At 45.2% G+C, this 22,443-nt stretch overlaps 1 long non-coding RNA gene across 1 annotated transcript in view; it reads right to left on the reverse strand.

The window, feature by feature from the left end:
• Positions 1 to 5,912: 5,912 nt before the first annotated feature.
• LOC132647998 (uncharacterized) overlaps positions 5,913 to 22,443 on the reverse strand; it is a 47,122-nt gene continuing 30,591 nt past the window's right edge. The window contains exons 4-5 of the long non-coding RNA XR_009586322.1: positions 8,151 to 8,216; positions 5,913 to 6,130 (exon numbers count right to left, since the gene is read on the reverse strand). This is a non-coding gene — a long non-coding RNA (uncharacterized LOC132647998). The remainder of the gene's footprint in view (positions 6,131 to 8,150; positions 8,217 to 22,443) is intronic.

Raw genomic sequence — 22,443 nt, forward strand, 5'->3', positions numbered from 1 at the left:
GGGAGGAGATGAGGAAGGGAGCTACAGTCAGGATATAAAATGAATAAACTGTAAAAAAAAATAAAAGGAAAAAAATTAAAAATGAATATGTTCTGCATGAGAAATTGTGTTGTATACACAGACACCTACACATACCTATATATATATATACAGACATTTATACACATACATTTACACACACACACACACACACAAACACACACACACACCTCTACACACCCCCCAACACAGTCAGAAGCTAGCGAAAACTAAGCCACACTTGCAAAATAAATGCCTGGTCTTGCTCGCAGCTGGTCTCTTCAGACACTGTCACTTGCCCTGCCCCTTTCTACTCTGATTTACCCCGAAGCCCACTTCAAAGCGGCTTCAAGCTCCAGCGCACAGCCCCATAGAGACTGTAACGCATGCAAGCGGTCATGGAGGAATGCCAGAAACTGGCAGCTGAAGCCGCCTTCCCCTTGCCACCGGTGCGGCCCCGAACTCAGTTCAGATCCTACCCATCATTAGACTCCAAACCTGTCACTTGTTCACGCAACCAACATTTCCTGAGTGCAGTGTATCAGACCTGACTCCTGGATCTGTATTACAGCAATGAGCAAAACAGATGCAAATCTTAATCCCTCAGTCCAGGCATAGAGAGAGAGAAGGGATAAAAGAAGTCATTAGGTTACTCTTGATGAGATCATACGTGGGAAATATCATGGAGGAAAAATAAAGTCAGAAATGGAGATAAGAAGGAGGGGACACTGTTGGGTCATGGGTAGGCACATGAAGGAAGCAAGGGGCCCTCCCAAAAACTGTAGCAGAGGAAAGTATGATACCCTCAGAACAGCCAGTGTGAAGGCCTGTGGTGGAGGAGGCCTGGCTTCCACTCAAAGACCAGAAGCTGGTGTTACCAGAGGGGACTGATGATAGATTCAGGAGAATTCTGGAGGTCATTCATGCTGCTCCCCATCAGGTTCTCAACTGTGAGAATGAGGCCTCATCACTGTGCTAAGGAACAGGAGGGCTGCAGATAGAAAGCACAGAGAGAGGTAAGATGTTTGTGTCACATGGCACCCTGGTTGTAAACACCAAATCCTTCTGATTCGCCCCTCTCTGAAACCATCTGATTTTGTGTGCCCTCTTTTTTTGCCCCATTGAATATAGTTTGTATAGACCAGCTACTCCTGGCTGTGTGTCCTTCCACTAAAGCATGGCTGACCTACCAGAGGCATCACTCTTAAAAGAATATAATTTCCCTCTCCCAGCAGCTATCAATTTTCGGTAGCTTCTCAGCTGGAATGTGATGAAAATATAGAGAATTCCCAAAGAACTAATCAAGTGATTCTCGTAGCCCATAGGGTTTTATTGCTGTGATAAAATGCCACAGAAACTTATGACCTCTGACAGAAACTTATAAAATAAATGATTCAGTTGGGCGTACGGTTTCAGAGGGTTAGAGTCCACGGTGGCAGGGCAAAGGCGTGGTGACAGGCACAGCTGAGAGCCCGCATCCTTATGTGCAGGCAGGAGGCAGAAAGTGCAAGTCTTTTATTTCGCATGCTTTTGTCCTGACAGGTGTTTACTGGATGGTATGTCTGTGGGAGGGTGTTCACTGGTGCGGCGTGTGTATGGCGTGTAGAGGATGTGTGTGATATGTGTGTACACGCCCGTGGTTGTGGTGTGTGGATGTGCATTCATGTGGCTTATGTGTGGTGCGTGGTATGGCATGAACGTGGAGTGTTCCTGATGTGTACATGGGGCACGGGGATCACGTGTGAGTGTCACCGGTTCAGCGTGAGCTCCTCTTGTCTTCTGCAGCGGCCTAACAGGAGTCTCCAGACAGCCTCTGCTGTTCTCACAGGCTGGGGGTGGGAAGCTGGCTCAGAGCTCAGACGTGACCAAGTTGAATCAAGCAGGGAGACAGGAAGTTGAGGCATTGGGTTTTATATCAGGTCTGGAATCTCAGCTGCTCAGACTTGGGAGTCCCTGGTGTGGGGGAGCGACCGCTTTTCAAACGGCAGAGAAATATGGACGTGTATGAGTTAGCAGGAGCAGCAGGCAGCTGCTCCTCGTCATTGGCTTTCAGAGAGGACACACGAAGCAACAACTATACATCACTCTGTGGGCTCGGGACCCTGGGAAACCCCGTATCTTAGAGACGGTGGTAACACAAAGAATGACTCAGGCAGGTCGATGCTCTCAACACCTCCTCCCCCATGCTGCTGACTTGGATCCTCCTGGCTGAGGACTCTGCAGACACCACAGGGGCCTGGACATCTGCTGAGCACAGGGCAGACAGGAGAAATTGAGAAGTGCCGTCCTGCCTTTGAGGTTACAGGGAGGGGAGACTTGGAGCATAGGCCTTGATTCTGTAGGGAAATTCAACAACGGAAGTCTCACATTACTGAAATTTGGAGCCTTTCCTATTTCTAGCCTTCTTGAGTTGCTGCATGCGGTGGCCCTCATCGAAAAACCTTTTGGAGGCAGGGCTGGCCAGCAAACCAGGGATGGGAGAGCTCTAGGGTTTAGGTCCAGTTGGGCAGAAATATTGCAGGCAAGCCATGCCCTACTTTTCCCCTCCCCCACTTTGTAGCAGCTTTGCTGGGCCATCTGGCTCACATAAAACTGGCCATGCAAGAAATGGAGCCGTGGGAGTGGCTGCAGAGGAGTGATTTGCTAACAAGTTAAGGAAATCCCAGGCAGATGTTCAGCTCACTTAAGAGCAGCAAGCAAGGACAGTATAAATTCTGAGATCAAATATGTATGCAAGCCTTTTCCACACCGCAGAGCAAGAACCTCACACTACACTCCGCCGAGTGCCACTTTTCTCAGGGTAAACATCAATATGTGTTCTTGGCAAGAGTGTGTCTTGGGCAACATGGTTGTAGAAAATGCTAGGATCTCCTGATCTAGACAGAGACTGGGAGAAAGAAATGAGAAACACAGCTCAGGTTCACTGAGTACCATGCAATACAATTCACGCAATAACTTGAGTAGGAAAAGGGAAAGAAAACAAACCCTGCCACACAGGCGTCAAAACACACCGCTCTCCCTAAATGTGTGTTAGAAGCAAAGAAAGACTGCACTGAAGTTAACTGGGCCTTAGAGGCAAGGTTTAGCAAGACAGAAGAGAAATAGCTCCAGTGGCAGGCTGATGGAAGCAAAACAACCAAAGCAAGACAGAAAAGAAATAATCTTCAAAAGAGAGTTCTAGAACAAAACCATTAGGGAGGAAGGGGGCTCAATACAAATGAGACACCTTCTCAATCAAACCAAAGTGCCTCGTTGGTTCAAGACCTAGTGCAAAGGCAGCTCGCATCTCAGAAAGAGCACGTGCAGCACGAATCAGTGACCGGGGGTGATGTGTGAAGGACACTCTCCTCATTTCAACTGCCTTGTTGTGCTAATAAAACACACCAAGCAAAGGCAGCTTTGGTACGAAGACCTGTAGATTGGTACAGCAGAGGAAAATGCTGAGCCCGCATGCCAGCAGCACTTCCTGCCTCTGATACCGACCGGCAGCATAGACTTGGGAGGTGTGGAAAGGAAGAAAAACACCAACCTAGAGTTGTGTTCTACAAAGTTACCCTTGCTAGCGAGCGGAGAGTAAAGAGTTTTGACAGCCAGCCAGATGAGAGCTTTGGTAAGCAACTTCTCCTCTGCATCAACTAGCAGGAGAATCAACAATGGCTCCACTTCCCCAGCAGGGGCTGCTGAGCGGACTCGTCCTTGTGTTGGCAGGGATTTCTCTGTGATGCATGTCAGTGGCCTCTGTATAGCATACACGAAGTTCAGACACCTGCAGTGTAGTTCAAACAGCAATGGTTTCTGTCCTAGAACTATTTCGAAGCTTATTTCTCTTCTGTCTTGCTTTGGTTTCTCTTCAGTCTTGCTAAACCCTGAGTCTAAAACTGAGGTAACTTCTGTGTATTCTTCCTTTGCTTCTAGCCTGTGTTGTTTAGGGAGAGGGGTGCTTTTGATGCCTGCGTGGCAGGGTATTTTTTTTCCTTTCTTTCTTCTTTCCCTTTTCCTACTTAAGCTATTGTGTGAAATTTATTGCTTGTCAACTGACAAGGGAGACCGGCTCTGAGTAAGATCTGAAAGAATTTGGGGCCAGTGGGGAGCTCAGGAGCTTACACAAAGAAATACAGGTACCTAAGGAATGCTCAGAGTGAGAGAAATAGTCCTCCTAGGGCAGAGAATGCCAGCTGGTTGTCTGAGACCAAATGATCAGCCTGGAAAGACACATACAAGCAACATCTACAGACTGAGCAGGTTGTATTTATGTATTTATGAATATATATGTGCGTGTGTGTCTATACATATTCACATATAAGTAGGAATATACATATTCATATATTTAGGAGTATATTTATGTATATATAATTTTAATTTTTAAGAAGAAGGCTGGCATGAGGAGATTTAGTGAAACCAGCTTTATCCTGTCTGATATCCAAGCACACTCTCAAATGATAGTGAAGGAATAGGCAGGTAATGGAACAGAGCAAGAGTCAGGAAATTGAAATGAAGGAGGGTGTAGCTTAAGACAGAAATGAGTAAGAAGGATTACCTTAAAAACATTGTAAAAACATTTATAAATAAAATAAAACTGCTTCTTTTTGACTCACTCATCATACCAAAATGAGTTCCAGATGGGCAAAATATTCAAAAACAAAATATAAAAATCACAAAATTATGAGGAATGATTTTGAATGATATTTTAGTAATATTGAGGTAGACTGACTTCACAGCCAAAAAGCATAAAAGAAAAGAAAGAGATCCAGACACATAAAATTATCACCGATCAAGAAAGAACAGTTGAAAGGAAATTCTAGTTTAACGCTTTAAATCTCCAACGAGGTGCTAAGGAAAACCATTGCAACTTATGGTAGATCAATAGTTAACTTCCTTAGTTTAGAAAGACTTTTTTTTGCAACTAAAAAAAAAAAAGTGATTACATAAATCATTGTCTTTTTCTTTCTTTTGTTTGTTTTGGTTTGGTGTTTTATTTTGTTTTGTTTTTAAAGGCAGGGACTGGAGAGATGGTTCAGTGGTCAAGCCAGCTTGCTGCTCTTTCAGAAGACCATAGTTCGGTTCCCAGCACGCACACGTGTTCTCTGTGGGCACCGCATGTCCAACTATCCAGCATCTTTAAAGTTGAGGGTTCTCTGTCATCTAAGGGCCAGTGGCTCGTTTCCACCCGGCAGCACAGTGTCCACAGTGTGCTCTGAGCCGTCCTTCCCCCCACACTGACCCAGAGCTGGCTTTACTGTGTGCTGTGGTTGCACCCCAGTGCCAGTGCGGGACTAGCTTCTCCGGTATTAAATTTCTACTTATTTTACTCATCAGGAAAGGATGAAATGAAGGCAAGAGAAGGTACACACATTGCTTTGCTGCACAGCATGAGGAAAGTAGAGCCTGGGCGCGGTGCGGTGCCTGCCCCTAACTGTACACCTTTTCCATGGCCCTTCTTGACTGTCTAGACTCTGCTTGGAAGAGGGAATGGAGAGCCATCCCGCCACGAGTGCCCTTCCCTCCCACCGTGTCTCAGGGGCGCGCTGCTGCCCAGCTCTCTATGCTGCTGCTCTGCACAAGCTGGGAGCAGAGATTGGCTGGAGAGCTGACCAGATGACCAGGGCACAGGACCTGAGCCTGGAAGTTGTGAGGGAACACAGGGAAAATGCTGGGTCTGCTCACCTGGGCTCACATTTCAGCTCTGTTCCTGCTGGGCTGGTGGCCCTCTCTGTGCCTTAGGTCTCAGTGGGAATGACAGGAGTGCTCACTCATGGGGACCTTGTAGGGATGGTCCAGGTTAGCTGTGTCATTCCTTCCTATTGGGACTGTTTAAGCCATGACTCCAATAAGAGGCTTGCTGTCTAGCCAAGTCATGGCTGTTTGACAGATGCGCATTTTTAATCTCCTAAGTACTGAAGCTGGCAACTGGGGGTGCTCACCGGCATTTAGCAAAGCACCCCCTCTGGGAACCATGCTTTCCGACAGAGCTTGGTTATTCGCCCATGGAGAGGCCGTTGAGTATGACTGTATCCTGTGGAAGGCAGGTGCTGCTCTCGCTGGAAGGAGGGGGCAGCCACAGATGGTGGTGCACTTCCTGTTGACAGTGTGCTGGGAAATTGCCACCTTGCTCCTGGAGGAAAAACAATCTTATTGGGCAAAGAAAAAATAATAGACCACAGGGATGGAATATTACAATCCCCACATTTTTGTCTGTTGACAAACTGATTGGCCCCTGCAAGACTGATGAAACATCCCACAAGCAGCTATTCTCCAGATGATAAAAACCTTGGCACGAAACAATTTTGTAGACAAAGTTCATCCGCGGTCAGGTCGGTGTCACCCAAACTGTTCTATCTCAGTATTAAGCTTCTTAAAAGTGCAATTCTGGGACACCTCTTTGGGTCTTAGGTTTTTTGTTAGTGAACTGCCAAGCGAGAGCTCTCAGAGCTGCTGTGGGTGCTGTTTCCTTGGTTTTCCTACCGTGAGTCTCAGAGCACAGTGTCAAATACAGGCTTGCAAATGTGTTGTTCTGAAATCTGCTTTCAACTCATTCCTCTCAAAGTAAAACAACCGGGGTGGGTTGCCTGGCTTGGGTGCTGGCATGGCCCCAGCCAGCTGTGGCCAGATAGCCAGGAAGACACAACCCTTTCCTGTCCAGCGGCCATGCCTAAATTTCCATCCCTTCCTTTTTAGAACCCCTCACAGGTAGGGTTTGTCAGCTTTACCTGCCCTCAGTCCTCTCTCCTCCAGTTCAGTTGTTCTGCAAACCGCTAGGACATATAACCCAGCAAACTGTGCTCTTCCTGAAGCTGATGAACCCTATGTAGCCAGCTGGGGTGGGCCTGAATTGGTTCTTATTATCAGAATCTCATTATTTGTGGACTTGACATAACCATTTGTGTGGAGTATGTACACTGATGTACACACACACACACACACACACACACACACACACACGTGCTTTCCTGGGATAGTCTTGGTGTGGCAAAGATTCAAAGAAACACATCTCCCCAAGGATAACTCTTGTGATGAAACTTCAAAACCAAATTCACCCTTGAATGACTGTCAGGGTCTCTCCTAGTCTGTGAAAAGTGGGTTTGGAACTCAAGGGAAATTATTCTTTTTATAAAAGCTTTATTAGAAGAGATAGTAATGCCAGAGAGCAGCAGAAAGCAGTAGAGTGGGGCCACTGAAAGGAAACTGGACCCCTGTAGCTGAGCAGGATTCCAGAGTGCATGCTTATAGTCAGATTTTCTCAGATTTCCTGGTGGCTGGGGTGGGGAAGGAGGCAGGAGGAGGTCTATTAGTCTGGGTCCTATATGAAAAAAAAAACAAAACAAACTAGCTGTGATGATGGGGAGGGCAAGAATGTAGAAAAACAAATTAATGGAAGAGCTTTACAAAATATCTATGCCAAAGTTTCTGTAGAAAGAATGAATGCATTGCTCTAGTGTGGTGGTTCTTAACCTGTGGGCCATGACCCCTTTGGGGGTCAAATGACCCTTTCACAAGGGTCTCATATCAGATATTTATATTATGATTATAACAGTAGCAAAATTGCAGTTACGAAGTAGCGATGAAATAATTTTAAGGTTGTGGCCGGCACAGTATGAGGAACTGTGTGAAGCAGCTGCAGCATTAGGAAGGTTGAGACCCAATAGTCTAGTGTGTCCTGGGTCACCCAGTCTTTCTGGCTTCTGGGACGCGGGCGTAATTCACAGCAAACAAGGACAATGCAGAATTGACCGTCTTGTGCCGCCCCAGAGCTCTGGGCATGTACTCAGCCACCAGCTGCCTTCCATATGGGCTTCTGATGACTCGCAGCTTCCCTTTCCATGGAAGGGGCCTGGGAACAGTGGTGACCGCCTGGCCCAGAAAGTCACATGCACACACAAGGGAGCCAGGGGCCAGTGCCCAACCAGTACAATAGGCCAGACCCCGTACCCCAAAACGGGACCAACTATGTGAAGCTCTATACAGCTCCCCACAGGAGCAAGGAGGAGGCAGGCCCCTGTCAGGCCACCTCTTCAGTCAGCCTCTTCTCTGGGGCCCTCATTCCTTGCCGCCTTCAATTCACAGGCTGTGACTCCTTTTCCGAGACCCAGCACCCCACCCTCATCTTCCATGAGTCAGTCAGACAAGAACCTCACCTGGGACAAGGATTATGATGACATTGTGGACGGTCACCAAACCCAGGTAAGTGGACATAGTCAGACCTGAAAAACAGAAGAGACTACATCCTGGGAAATTTGGTTTTTGACAGTTCATCCAAATATCAGCAAGATGATATTTATTTGTTACAAATCCATAGACAATTAAGAGGCTGAAAAAGAGTTCTACAAATAACTGTGAATCAGCCAAGACTGATTCAGGGTCCCAAGGCATCATTTTACTTAATTATCTACTATCTATCTATTTATCTATCTATCTCTCTATCTAACTAGCTAACTAACTAACTAACTAACTTGTATGAAATTCCTTATGCTTGTGAGTTCAAATTTTATTATTGGCTATCATTCTAGTTTTCCCTCTGCTGCTTTTTTTAAAAGCTATTTGGGGAAGGAAGGGTTTATTTGACTTATACTTTCTAGTCACAATCCGTCAATGAGGAAAGTCAAAGCAGGAAGATATGGAGGAATGCTGTCTTCTAGCTCACCTTAGCTAGTTTTCCTATTGTGGTGGTTTGAATAAGAATGGCCCCATGGGCTCATATGTTTGAATATTTGGTCCCGAGTTGGTGGAACTGTTTGGAAAGGATTAGGAAGTGTGGCTTTGTTGGAGGAGGTGTGTCAGTTAGGGCAGACTTTGAAGTTTAAAAAGTCTATGCCATTCCCAGTTAGCTTTCTCTGCCTCGTACTTGTAGATCAAGATGTAAACTCTCAGCTACTGCTCTAGTGCCACAGCTGCCTGCCTTCCTGCCTGCCTGTAGCCATATTCCCCACCATGAGGATGATAGAGTCTAATTCTGAGCCCCAAGTTAAATGATTTCTTTTATAAGTTGCCTCAGTCATAGAGTTTTATCATAACAATAAAAAAGTAACTAAGACACTTAAAGAACTCAGGACCAGAAGCCTAGGGATGGTACTGCTCATGGTGGCCTGAGCCCTTCTACATCAGTAATTAACAGTTAAGACAATCTTCCACAGACATGCTCCCATGTCAATCTGATCTGGGCAATCCCTCAACCAAGCCTCTTCTAGGTGTCCATAGGTTGTGGCACATTCACAGGTATAGCTAAATATGCACTCTAGTTTGATTTCCAGTTTCTCTGATAAGATGCTAACCTAAAGCAAGTTGGAGAGGAAAGGGTTTATTCATCTTACACTATCAAGTGATAACCAAAAGAAGACAAAGTAGGATCTGAAGCAGAGACCATGGAGAGACAATGACTGCCAGCGGTGTGCTGCTTCATCGCTTGCTCAGCCTGCTTTTCATATAGTGCAAGACCATCTGCTCAGGGGTGACAACGCCGTCTGTGCCTGGGCTCTCCTACATCAACAGTCAATCAAAAATATGTTGTAATAATAATAATAATAATAATAATAATAATAATAATAATATAATAAAAACTTGCCCTTGCCCACAATCCAGTCTGGTGAGGGCATCTTTTCAACTTGGGTGCTCTCCTCTTGGAACTCTCTAGCTTTTGTCAAATTGACAAAGAAAGAAAGAAAGAAAGAAAGAAAGAAAGAAAGAAAGAAAGAAAGAAAGGAAGGAAGGAAGGAAGGAAGGAAGGAAGGAAGGAAGGAAAAGAAAGCAAAAGGAAGAAAGAAGTAAAGAGGGAGAAAAAAAAACTTGGCATGCACAATATAAATAATTAGAAAACTGAACAAGAGAAAGAGATTGAAGTTCTACTCTTTAGACAAACACTTGGCTCTCCAAAATCAATCCATGAATGAGCCCCCCCCAGACATACAGACAAGCCAATCTGATGGAAGCAGTTCCTCAATGAGGTTCTCTCTTCCCTGAGTGAATCCAGTTTGTCAAGTTGGTAGACACTAACAAGCACACTAGGACAGCCACAAACACTGCCACCTGTTCTCAGGTGACCCTTCAACACTGCTGAACAGCCTTCTGCCAGCTGTGCACGTCTGCATTCCACTGTTCTTTAATGCTCAGCCCACAACTCCCAGAACCACACAGCTACTCTTCAGAGCAGCCTGTGTAGCTGGAGCCTGCTGAGGTGTCTGCTGTGTGTTTCTCACTTTGCCATACCTTCTTACTATGGAATATTCCATTCCTGTGCGCGTGGCCAATGAATGCAGACTTTGAAGATGCACGCTCATCCTGTTGTCAGTATAATCAACACATCTGTCATTGCATGTAGCCTGCCTCTGAGAGAGGGATGTAGAGAGAAAGGAGAGGGAAGGGGGAAGAGGAGGAGACCAAGGACGAGGGAGAAGAGGATGAGGAAGGAGGAGGGAGGAGGAAGAGAAAGGAGAAGAAGGAAGAATAAACTCTGCTAATAGCAAACTTCAGGTGTGCAATACGAACATAGCCACATCTCCTTCTCTTGTCTTGCTGCTCTAGCTAGTGCTCCCATCACTATGACGAAAAGCAGTGAGGACAGCGGACAGCCTTGTCTCAATCCTGATTGAAATGAGGATTGCTTTAATTATCTCTCCACTTAGAGAAACATGGCTAAGATTACACAGAGATGTCTCATGAATCCCACAGCACGTCCCCCCCCCCGACTTTCATTAACATCTCATATTAGCCCAGTCTGTCGTGATGGCTGGAGACACAGTATTAAAACTGTATTAACTAAAGTCATCCTTGACTCACATTCCTTAGTTTCTCTTAGCGTTCCTCTCCTCTTCCAGGATTCCATCCAGGATACCACATGATCTTAGCCTCTGTGTCTCGACCAGGCTCCTTTTTACTGTTCATTACTCAGGCTTCTTTTGGTTTTGGGTTCCGGGTGTTCTTGAAAAATGCTGGTCAAATATTTGGTGGGACGTCCCACAATTAGTGTCTTTCTGGAGTTCTCTCTCTTACTTGGGCTGAGTTTTTGGACTTAAGAAGAAAGAACAGAAGGCAAAGGGCCCGTCTGATCACACGCATTAAGGGCGTCCTGCATACTGCTCTCTCAATGTCTCAAATCAAATGCTAACCTTGATCACCTGGTTGAGACAGCATTTACCAGGCTTCTCTACTGTGGAGTTGGAGTTGTTTTTCCTGCCTTTCTGAAGTACCCAATGGAAGGAATTCAACCTGTCAGTCCACCCCAGCGAGTGGAGAGTTATTCCACCTCCCCAGCATAAAACATCTACATAAAACATTTGGAACCCTTTAGATGGGAGGTTTTCTTAGTGCTATGGAAACAGGCTTGAGCTTGTGCAACCCAGAGAGGGGATTTCGAAACCCCCAAAGGTCTGCCCACCACCCCTGAGAACCACTGTTGTACTCAATGGTGTGCTCAATGGATGTCATCAATCCAGGTCCCTCCCTGTGAGCAGCGGTGCTTGCTGTGGGAGAGCAGATGAAAACGCTCAGCATTTGACAAGGGCAAGCTTGTTGAAGGCTCAGATGACCTCAGGGACACAAGTTTAACTCCCTCCTGCTGAGAGACAAGCCACTCAGACCCACCAAAGTGCTTCTGAAGGGTGAGGAAATACGCCAGAGGGGTAAGGAAGAGAAGATAGGACTATCAGCTGCGGCTTACTCATCACAGCCTCAGTGACCATGCCGTACATTCAAAAACCCTCAAGACTTAAGTCTGCAGAGAGCAACTCTGGCCCCAGCATGTAAGTGAAATATGTCCTGGAGTGCACCATCTCCCTTTCTCCAAGAAGGAACGAGTGAACCTCGGTTTATAAATCCATGAGATCACATCTTTAGAAGTGGGGCCAGTGATTACATAAGGTATCAAAACATCTGTGCAGTTCAGACCCTGCAATGGATGACTTCACTCGTGCATCTAATCCAGGAACGAGACCGCCAGCTCTGTGTGGCTCTGATAGGCTTTATCTGGATTCACTTGTCATCTAGAGACATCCTCCATCCTGGTGTAACCTGGCAGTGCCTTTGTCAGCTTTGCCCACTCATGTCTTGGCTACTGCAACTCTCTGGTGTCTGACTACAGCCAGATCTCAGGAACCAAAGGTACCCCTTGGTGGCTACAAATGCATAAACCAGGCGCATTAACTGCACGTTGAGGTAAAAAAAAAATCCCTGAAAAACAGAAAAGAGGGACCAATAAAAATATCCTTCCTGCCACCCCACCTGGCATTGCCAATTCTGAGTCACATTTTCTTATGGCTTCACAGAGGTCTCAAGGCTTTTCTTTTCTTTTCTTTTTTATTAATTACACTTTATTCACTTTGTAACCCTCTGTAGCTCCCTCCCTTCTCCCCTCCCAATTTCTCTCTTCCTGCCCTTTCTCTATGCATGCCCCTCCCCAAGTCCACTGTTAGGGGAGGTCTTCTTTTCCTTCCTTCTGATCCTAGTCTATTAGGTCTCATCAGGAGTGGCTGCAGTGTCTTCCTCTGTGGCCTGGTAAGGATGCTCCCCTCTCAGGGGGAGGAGATCAAAGAGCCAGCCCATGAGTTCATGTCAGAGAGAGTCCCTGTTCCTATTACTATGGAACCCCCTTGGACACTGAACTGCCATGGGCTACATCTGTGCAGGGTTCTAGGTTATCTCCATGCATGGTCCTTGGTTGGAGTATCAGTCTCAGAAAAGACCCCTGGGTGCAGATTTTTTGGTTCTGTTGCTCTTCTTGTGGAGTTCCTGTCGTCTCCAGATCTTAGTGTTTCCCACTTCTTTCATAAGATTCCCTGCACTCTGCCCAAAGATTGGCCATAATTCTCAGCATCTGCTTTAATAGTCTGCAGGGCAGAGCCCTTCAGAGGCCCTCTGTGACAGACTCCTGACTTGTTCCCTGTTTTCTCCTTCTTCTGATGTCCATCCTCTTTGACTTTGGGGTGGGGACTGAGCATTTTAGCTAGAGTCCTCCCTCTTGATTAGTTTCTTTAGGTGTACAGATTTTAGTATGATTATCCTATATTATATGTCTATATGAGTGAGTATATACCGTGTGTGTCTTTCTGCTTCTGGGATAGCTCACTCAGATGATCCTTTCCAGGTCCTGCCATTTACCTGCAAATTTCATGATTTCTTTGTGTTTTTTTTTTTTTTCTGGCTGAGTGATATTCCATTGAGTAGATGTACCACAATTTCTGTATCCATTCCTCAGTTGAGGGACATCTGGGTTGTTTCCAGGTTCTGGCTATTACAAATAAAGCTGCTACAAACATGGTTGAGCAAATGTCCTTATTGTGTACTTGGGCCTCTTTGGGATATATGCCTAGGAGTGGTATAGATGGATCTTGAGGAAGCACTATTCCTAATTGTCTGAAAAAGTGCCAGATTGATTTCCAGAGTGGTTGTACAAGTTTACATTCCCACCAGCAGTGGAGGAGGGTTCCCCTTTCTCCACAACCTATCAATCATGTGTTGTCGCTTGAGTTTTTTATCTTAGCCATTCTGATGGATGCAAGGTGAAATCTCAGGGTTATTTTGATTTGCATTTCCCTGATGATTAATGAACATTTCTTTGTATTTCTCTGCCATTCGATATTCCTCTATGGAGAATTCTCTGTTTAGCTCTGTTCCCCATTTTTTAATTGGATTACTTGTTGCTTTTTAACTTCTTTAATTCTTTATATATACTAGATATTAGCCCTCTGTCAGATATAGAGTTGGTGAAGATCCTTTCCCAATCTGTAGGCAGTCGTTTTGTTCTGACGGCAGTGTCCTTTGCTTAACAGAAGCTTTTCAATTTCATGAGGTCCCATTTATTGATTGTTGATCTTAGAAGCTGTGCTGTTGGTGTTCTGTTCAGGAAGTTGTCTCCTGTGCCAATGAGTTCCAGGCTCTTCCCTACTTTTTCTTCTAACAGGTTTAGTATATCTGGCTTTATATTGAGGTCTTTGATCCACTTGGACTTTAGTTTTGTGCAGGGTATAAGTATAAATCTATTTGCATTTTTCTGTATGTAGGCATCCAGTTAGACCAGCACCATTTGTTGGAGATGCTATCTTTTTTATCTTCATTGTATGGTTTTGGCATCTTTGTCAAAGATCAGTTGTCCATAAGTGTGTGGGTTTATTTCAGGGTCTTCTTTCCAATTCCACTGATCCACCAGTCAGTTTTACATGCCAGTACCATGCAGTTTTTATTACTGTTGCTCTATAGTAGAGCTTGAGATCAGGGATGGAGATACCTCCAGAAGTTCTTTTATTGTAGAGGATTGTTTTGGCAATTTTAGGTTTCTTATTATTCCATATGAAGTTGAGAATTTTTCTTTCAAGGTCTATAAATAATTGTGTTGGTATTTTGGTGGGAATTGCATTGAATCTGTAGATTGCTTTTGATAAGATGGCCATTTTTACTATGTGAATCTTGCCAAGCCATGAGCATGGGAGATCTTTCCATTTTCTGATACCTTCTTTGGCTTTATACACATATCTCCCATGGTGACACAAGGGTGTCCTTTCTAAAGACTCAGGTTAGGACAAATCAACAGGGCCCTGACCACTGGGAATTCAAATCCTTAGCAAGTATAAGCACGTACTATGTTCAAGGCATGGTAGTGGGCTTTCAGAAGTTGGGATACCAACAAACAAATCATCACAGTATAACTGATGCAAGAATCAAGGCCTGAAGCTGTTCAGATCCTGTATCCTAATCCACAGTCTTAAGAAAGGGACTTCTCCAAGGAAAGCCAGGGCCTCCATTTCTCGCATGGAACAGACAAAAACCACAGGGTCCTGGCAAAAGAGCAGGTACAGAAGGGCAGGCAGAGGCTGGCACACTCACAGAACTAAGAGAGACCAGCCATGATAGGAATGGCCGAGAGTAACAGCAGAGAGCAGAAGAGGGTTGGCTCAGAAAACCAGGAACTGAGTGTGAAGCACCTTCAGAATTCATTCTATGATCCAAGGGGACCCAGAAGAGTTTGGTTTACGCTTAGCTTTCTGAAAAGACCACTTCAGCCTATTTGAATAATGGTGCACATCTGTAATGGCAGTGCTTGGAGACTGAAGGAGGAGAAGCAGGACTTCAAGGGCAGCCTGGGCTGCACAGAGAGATTCTGTCTCAACAAATGAGAGATTGCTTTGGCTAAGGCTCAAGAATCATGTGGAGAGCCATGAATAGGTAGAAGAAGCCCAATGAGATGACTTAAATGATCTGGGCAATGTATGAAGATGATGGCACCACTGTGGTGGATGGTAGCGATGGAGAAAAGATAGGAGGTTTTGGATGGACAGAGATGGTAATTGTTCAGGACTCATCAGTAGGTAAGAGGATTTGCTTCTCCAATATGAGGTTCTAAGTTCAAATCCTCAGAACCCACATAAAAGCCAGATACACAGAACAAGCATCTCTAACCCTGGCATTCCTACAAGGAGATGGGAGGTGGAAACAGGAGAATCCCCTAGAAGCCCATGGGCCAGTTAGCCTGGTGTGTGCAGCAGAAAACAATGAAGAGACCTGTTACAAACAAGGCGGGAGGGGAGGACCAGCCATCAAGGTTGTCCTATGACTTTCACATGTTCACCATGGCAGGCACACACCTGCATTCATACACACATTGTGTATAAGCATACGTGTGTGCATGCACACACACACACACACACACAGAGAGAGAGAGAGAGAGAGAGAGAGAGAGAGAGAGAAATGGATGAGAACTATTTAATTTATAATTATAATTAAATTAAATATTAAGTTGGTTTATCAACTTATAAACTTCAATGTATAAATTGTAAGTGTGCTGTCTTATATAAGCCAATTCATGAGAATAATAAAATTCATAAAATTTTTCTATATATCACATCTGTGATATGTGGAGAAACTCCATTTTTTTTCTGCTAAATTTGTTTCAATCTGTAATTTCCTGGAGTTGAGGAATTTTAATGCAGTCTGAAAGTATCTTGGAGCAGTCTTTTAATGTAACACATGATACTAGAATTTCCATCTTTGTTTTTATAGTGTAAGTAGAAACTAAGAGCCTTTAGAATCATCGCGCTCAGAATCCAGGTGGCATGTAGCAGCCTAGCGGCCTTCATAGCGGCATCACTATGGGGCCCCAGTGTTCTCCACTTCCTCCCAAGCATGGCCTTGCATGGAGCTATCACCGTGTGTTTTCTGGGATAGGGGAAGGCTGCTAACGTTTTTCAAAAGTGAAATAAAGACAGTGGATTAAGTAAACTGTTAAATATGTAGCACCTGGCTGGGATAAATATTTGGAAGATGGTTTCACGGTCAAACCTAGCCAAAGTCTTTTGGCTAGGTTTATTTCTAGGTATTTTGTGGTTTTCAAGGCTGTTGTGAGTGGGAAAATGTTGATGATTTCTGGCTCAGCTTGTTAGTTGTTATATAGCTAGGCTACTGCTGTTTTTGGGTTTTGTTTTTGGTTTTGTTTTTTTGTAGGCTGATTTTACATCTCGGTGCTTTGCTTAAAGTGTTGATCATTGCTGGAAACTTGTTCATGAAATTTTGGGGATCGCTTAGGTACAATGTCATATCATCTGCAAATAAAGATAACTTTTCTATTTGTACTTTTTCTCTTTGTAACCCTTCAATATCCTTGTTTTGCTGCTCTAGCTAGTGCTCCTAGCACTAGGATGAAAAGGAGTGAGGGCAATGGACATCCCTATCTCAGTTCCTGATTAAATGAGACTGAGTTGTCTCTCTCCACTTAGGAGTATGGCTTCTGCTATTTCTGTAGTCATGAACCACTAGTTAGAAATCTTGCTTGATTCCCCATTCCAAAGCTATCTGCTCTTGAAAACTGTGCCTAGAACCTCTTTCTCACTTTTCCTTTTTTTCTTTTTTAAATTACATTTAATTCATTTTGTATTCTAGCTGTAGCCCTCTTCCTCATCCCCTCCCAATCCCACCCTCCCTCCCTCATTTCCTCCCATGCCCTTCCCAAGTCCAGTGATAAGGGAGGTCCTCCTCCCCTTCCATCTGACCCTAGCCTATCTATCAGGTCTCATCAGGACTGGCTGCATTGTCTTCTCTGTGGCCTGGTAAGGCTGCTCCCTGATTAGGGGGAGGCAATCAAAGAACTAGCCACTGAGTTCATATCAGAGACAGACCCTGTTCCCATTACTAGAGAACCCACTTGGACACTGAGCTGCCATGGGCTACATCTGTGCAGAGGTTCTAGGTTATCTCCATGAATGGTCCTTGGTTAGAGGATCAGTCTCAGAAAAGACCCTTGTGCCCAGAATTTTTGGTTCTATTGCTCTCCTTGTGGACCTCCTGTCCCTTCCAGGTCTTTCTATCTTCCCCTTCTCTCCTAATATTTCCTGCACTCTGCTCAAAGTTTGTCTATGAGTCTGAGCATATGCTTTAATATCCTGCTGGGTAGTGTCTTTCAGAGGCCGTCTGTGGTAGGCTCCCTCTTCTGATGTCCATGCCGTTTGCTTTGCCTTTCCGAGTGAGGATTGATTATCTTACCCAGGGTCCTCCTTCCTGCTTAGCTTCCTTAGGGTGTACAGATTTTAGTATGCTTATCCTATATTATATGTTTAATATCCACTTAAAAGTGAGTATATACCATAAATGAGTATATATCATGTGTGTCTTTTGTTTCTGGGATACCTCACTCAGGATAATCTTTTCTAGTTCCCACCATTTGCCTGCAAATTTCATGATTTCCTTGTTTTTAATTGCCGAGTAGTATTCCATTATGTAAATGTACTACAATTTCTGTATCCATTCCTCAGTTGAGGGACATCTGGGTTGTTTCCAGATTCTGGCTATTATGAATAAAGCTTCTACAAACATGGTTGCATATGTCCAAATTATGCTCAAGTATACAACAAGGACATTTGCTCAACCATGTTCATAGCAGCTTTCCCACTTTTTCAATCCAGTGGTCCTTGAAGGCTCAGCTGAGCTCATTAACTCCATCAACTTGCACTGAAAACCTGTGAGGTCAAGCCCCAGACTCTCCCTCTGGCTGACGACTTGAGATGTCCTCAGTACCTGCTGTTCCAGCTCTCACCTGAACTGCTGAAGACTGCCTGTTTGCATGCCTTGCTGGCCTGGGGACACAGAGGCAGGCAGCTGACTGACCAAGTTGTTATTGTGGTGGGAAGGGAGGAACACTGGGCTACTGTGAGTGTGCTGGGCTGCCACCCCCCCCCATCACTCTGAGGCATACCCCCCAACACACACAGCTTGTGCTAAGTGTCTTCTGGAAGTAATTCCTTCCCACTTAGCCTTACTAACAGTTGGATGCCACCAACTTTATCCCTCAGTTGAGTCACAATCAAGTGCATGGTCATGCCCAGCTAGGATGAATGAGCTTCCAGCTCAGATTTTTTTTTTTTTTCATAAAATTGCTTCTACGCCCATAGAAGATGCTAGCAGAGAGTGATCAACCCTGCAGGGGTGATATCCAGGCAGAGTAAAACCAGACTCTGTGAATTTTTATCTGGGCAAAATCTCAAGATGAAAGTCCTTCTAAATGATGAATTTTAAACTTGGTTGTTAGTAAAGAAATGCAATTTTCAAACACAACTTAATAAAGAAAATATATAAAAGAGATTCAAGTCAAGTCAAAAGTGTGGTGATCATATTTGTCAACCTGCCTCTTACCCCAAATAACCCTACTGGTACGACTATGGAGCCTTATGGGCCAAGAATACCTGCAGTGATTGCCCATAAGCAGCCTCTGCGAAGTCATTAGCTGTGGCTTGAGACGGGGCACACGTGAGCTGAGGCACACTCTTGTCAAGCTCATCCCCAGGAGCAGATCCCAGGAGGGAGCACCTGCTGTTCTCAGTTCATCCGTGAAAGCCTTGATCCTGCAGCCTCAAAAGGTCTGGGGTCAGAGGTGCCACAAAATCTTAGGTTCTTGACTATAAGCAATAGAAACTGTCACTGAAAGTAAAATGAAATCATTTCTTCAACAATTGGGTTGCGAGCCAGGCTTGGAATATAGTTGAAGGCTTTTGTGCAGATGGACATCAAGGAAGCCCAAAGACGAAAGTTATAGGAGGCAATTAAAAATCCCATCTAAAAGTTCTTCCCAGGATGGATTAAGTCCTAATTAGAAGATATGATGCCCCTGACGGAAACCTTAAACTCTTAGATGGTCTACTTCAAAACCCTTTCATGTCTGAGGAGGGAAGTCAGTGAATGTCTTATTAATAAGAATGCAAAAAAAAAAAAAAAAAGGCCACGCTCTGGACCGTTTTATGGCTCCATCCACAGTGTGCAGCTTCCTGGGTAACAACTATCAGCCCATGGGTCTCATATGTTCCAGAATTGCTATGAACGTCAGCCAACACATTTGTAGATGGCAAAGTCACATTACAATGTCAAAGGTTTGACACCCTTAGCTCCTAGGTCATTGAGAGGTCATGTGTCATGACTGTCCTGACAAAGACCTGTAGTTTTCAGCTCTGGCTTTGGCCATGAGGAATGCTTCTGAGTCTTCTCCAGCCTGATGCTTCTTCACTCTTCACTAAGGTCTATGCTGCTGTCTTCTCTTGGTTGCCTCTCCACCCCTACCTCAGCTTTCCTCTGCAGGCGTCTCTGGGGGCCCATGCCTTTCTTCCCACTGTTATCACCACTCATTTTATACTTGACCCAAGAACTGTCGATTACAGCCTTGTTAAGATGAGCTTCTCTGGCCTGGGGTAGCAAAGGCCCCAGGGAGTCCATGGGGGTCACCTTAGCTGAGACTCCAAGCAGCAAGGGAGATGGAGGCTGAAGGGCCAACCAAGGATTGGCCCTACTTGAGATCCATCCCCTGGGAGTGAAGCGATCTCCGACACTATTAATGTTACTCTGCTATGCCTGTAGACGGGAGCCCAGCATAGCTCCTCTGAGAGGATTCACCCAGCAGCCAATGGAAACAGTTGTGGAGACCCACCGCCAAAGGTTAGACTCGGGGAGTCCTATGGAAGGGTTGGAGGAATGATTGAGGGAGCCGGAAAGGTCAAGGACTCCACAAGAAGATCTGCAGAGTGAACTCACATGGGCCCATGGGGGCACACAGAGACTGAATCACCAACCAAAGAGCATGCACGGACTGGTCCTCGGCCTCCTTCACAAATGTAGCAGCTGTGCTGCTTGATTTTCTTGTGGATTCCCCATCACCTGGAATGGCAGCCCTCTCTGACTCTGAGGCCTGCCTTTGAATCCTGTTCCCTAACTGGGCTGCTTTGTCTGGCCTCAGTGGGAGAAGATGTGTCTAGTCCTGCAGCAACTTAATGTGCCAGGGTGGGTTGGTACCCACTGGGGACTTCCATTTTATCTGAGAAGGAGAAGGGACAATGGGGGGGGGTAGACTGGGAGGGGAGCTTTGATCAGGATGTAAAGTGAATAAATAATTAATGGAGAACAATAAGATGAGCTTCTCTGGACTCTTAGTACCCCGATTTTCACTGAGAGCAAGAACCATGAATGGGAACAGAGCCAAACACTAGAGGATCATGGTTAAAGAGCCAAAGTCCAAACCAATAATGAGTTCAGGCACTATGCAAGGCCAGAACCAGATACTAGGAGACCAAAATCAACACTGGAGAAAGTCAAATAGCAAATTGATGGTGTGCGGTTAAGGTTTTGCAGCCAGAGGAAGTGAACAGGTGAGGTTAGTTTGCCAGACCTTCCTCTCCCAAGAGGCTGGGGCTTTGGCTTTTTCACATCCCAGAGCTTTCCTTCCTGTCATGCAGCATCAACATAGGCTGTCCAAAGCCAAAGGACAGTTCTCTCAGCTATCCCTCTAAATTCTCATGCTTTATGTCTCTGAAACTTGGTCCCTACTCCACCTTAAGCAAAGTGACCCACGCACACATGTATGTGTCTGTCAAGCTCCATTTGCCATCAATATCTTCTTTCTATTTCCAGGAACAACACTGGGTTAAAAAACTTTCTGTCACTTGAGACTAATGCCCTAACTTTAAGACAGACACCTGAGAAGCAGAGAAGCCCAATCTTCATGCCATGTGGCCCTGTGGAACAGGAAAGTATGGAGTCAGAAGCTGCCAACAAGATGCCAAAGGAGTGGACATGGATCATCTTGGAAATATTTTGTAAAACTGAGAGAATTTTCATTCTTGCTTAAACGGATGGGGAATCCACAGGTATTTGTTGAATAAATAAATAATGAATGAATGAATAAATGAATGAATGAATAAGATGCTTCAGAACAGAAATCTTTGTAATGATGCACAGTGAGTTGACAAGGGAGGAAATAGGTAGTACAGGCTGCCACACTATTGTCACCAACAAATATGAAGGAACTCTCCCCTAGGATCAGCACAAATGGAAGGGGTGGGAACAAGCTGGAGAGACCTCCTGGGGTGGGGACCACTGGTTGTAGAAAAGGAAGAGAAAAATCAAGGGGTGCTCCGCTGCCAGAGGGAAACAGGGCAATATCAAGACCCAAGAGAAACACTGGGAACGATAAAGCATGGAAGAAGTGTGTTGGGTTCGTACTCTGAATGTGCCAACAGGGTATGAGGCATTGAGGGGAGGTGAGTCCCTAGAGCTTTGGAGATCTGGGGTGGGTTAGGTATCCATGCCATTTACTGATGTTGGGTTCACCCAGAGCAGATTGGATACGGAGAGCAAGGAGCTAAGAGAATGCTCAATTCCAGCCATGCTCCCCTGTTGCTATTATCCTTTCTGGACCCGTTACATATCTGTAAGGATGTCTGAACTTGAGGTTTCCCTCCATCCCACTGAGAACAATTTGCCCCTAGGCCTGGTAAGTAGATATTTGGTTTGAGCCCTGGTCTCAGAGACTAGAATTTGAGGTACCGGGAAAGAAACAGAGGGAGGAGGAAAGCCTATGTTGAGTCTAGCATGGGAGTCAGACAAGAAGGTCTTGATCTGCTTTGCCATCAGGAGAAATACACAGATGCCTTTTAGAACTGGCTTCCTGGGGTGGGAGCAAACAGTAAAGGAATCATTTCAGCCTCCATCCCACATTGGAAACCCCACGCTAGAATGCCTATATGTTTGTGAATTGAGACCTGCTATTTCCATAGCATCTGAGCTGCTCTAAGGTAAACACTAAGCGCCACTATTGGCTCTTACTGGAGGCCAGAGATGATGACAGAGTGTGAGCAAAGCCCTCTCTCTGCTCATCTTTTTCACCACCGTACCACAGTCATAACTAATTAAGGGAAGCCAAGAAAAAATGTAAAGGGTGGTGGGGAATCTGGCATAGGAACCTCAGCCACTCCTTCAATGCATCCTTGTCCTGCATCTCCATTCAGTTCTGTTCAGGTGGTTGCTTCAAGATGGCAGCTCAGCTATCTCTTTAAAACACGTGTCACAGAGTAAGTGAAAGAGGCACAGTCCCAATGGTGAAGGGCTGAGCATTCTCCTTCTCTTTGCTGGGTCATGACCACTGTGGTTCCTTGTCATTGACATTGTTCACTGAGCCAAGCAACCACCATATCGTAG

Source organism: Meriones unguiculatus, chromosome 15 (genome assembly GCF_030254825.1).
Source record: "Meriones unguiculatus strain TT.TT164.6M chromosome 15, Bangor_MerUng_6.1, whole genome shotgun sequence".
Classification (NCBI taxonomy): Eukaryota; Metazoa; Chordata; class Mammalia; order Rodentia; family Muridae; genus Meriones; species Meriones unguiculatus.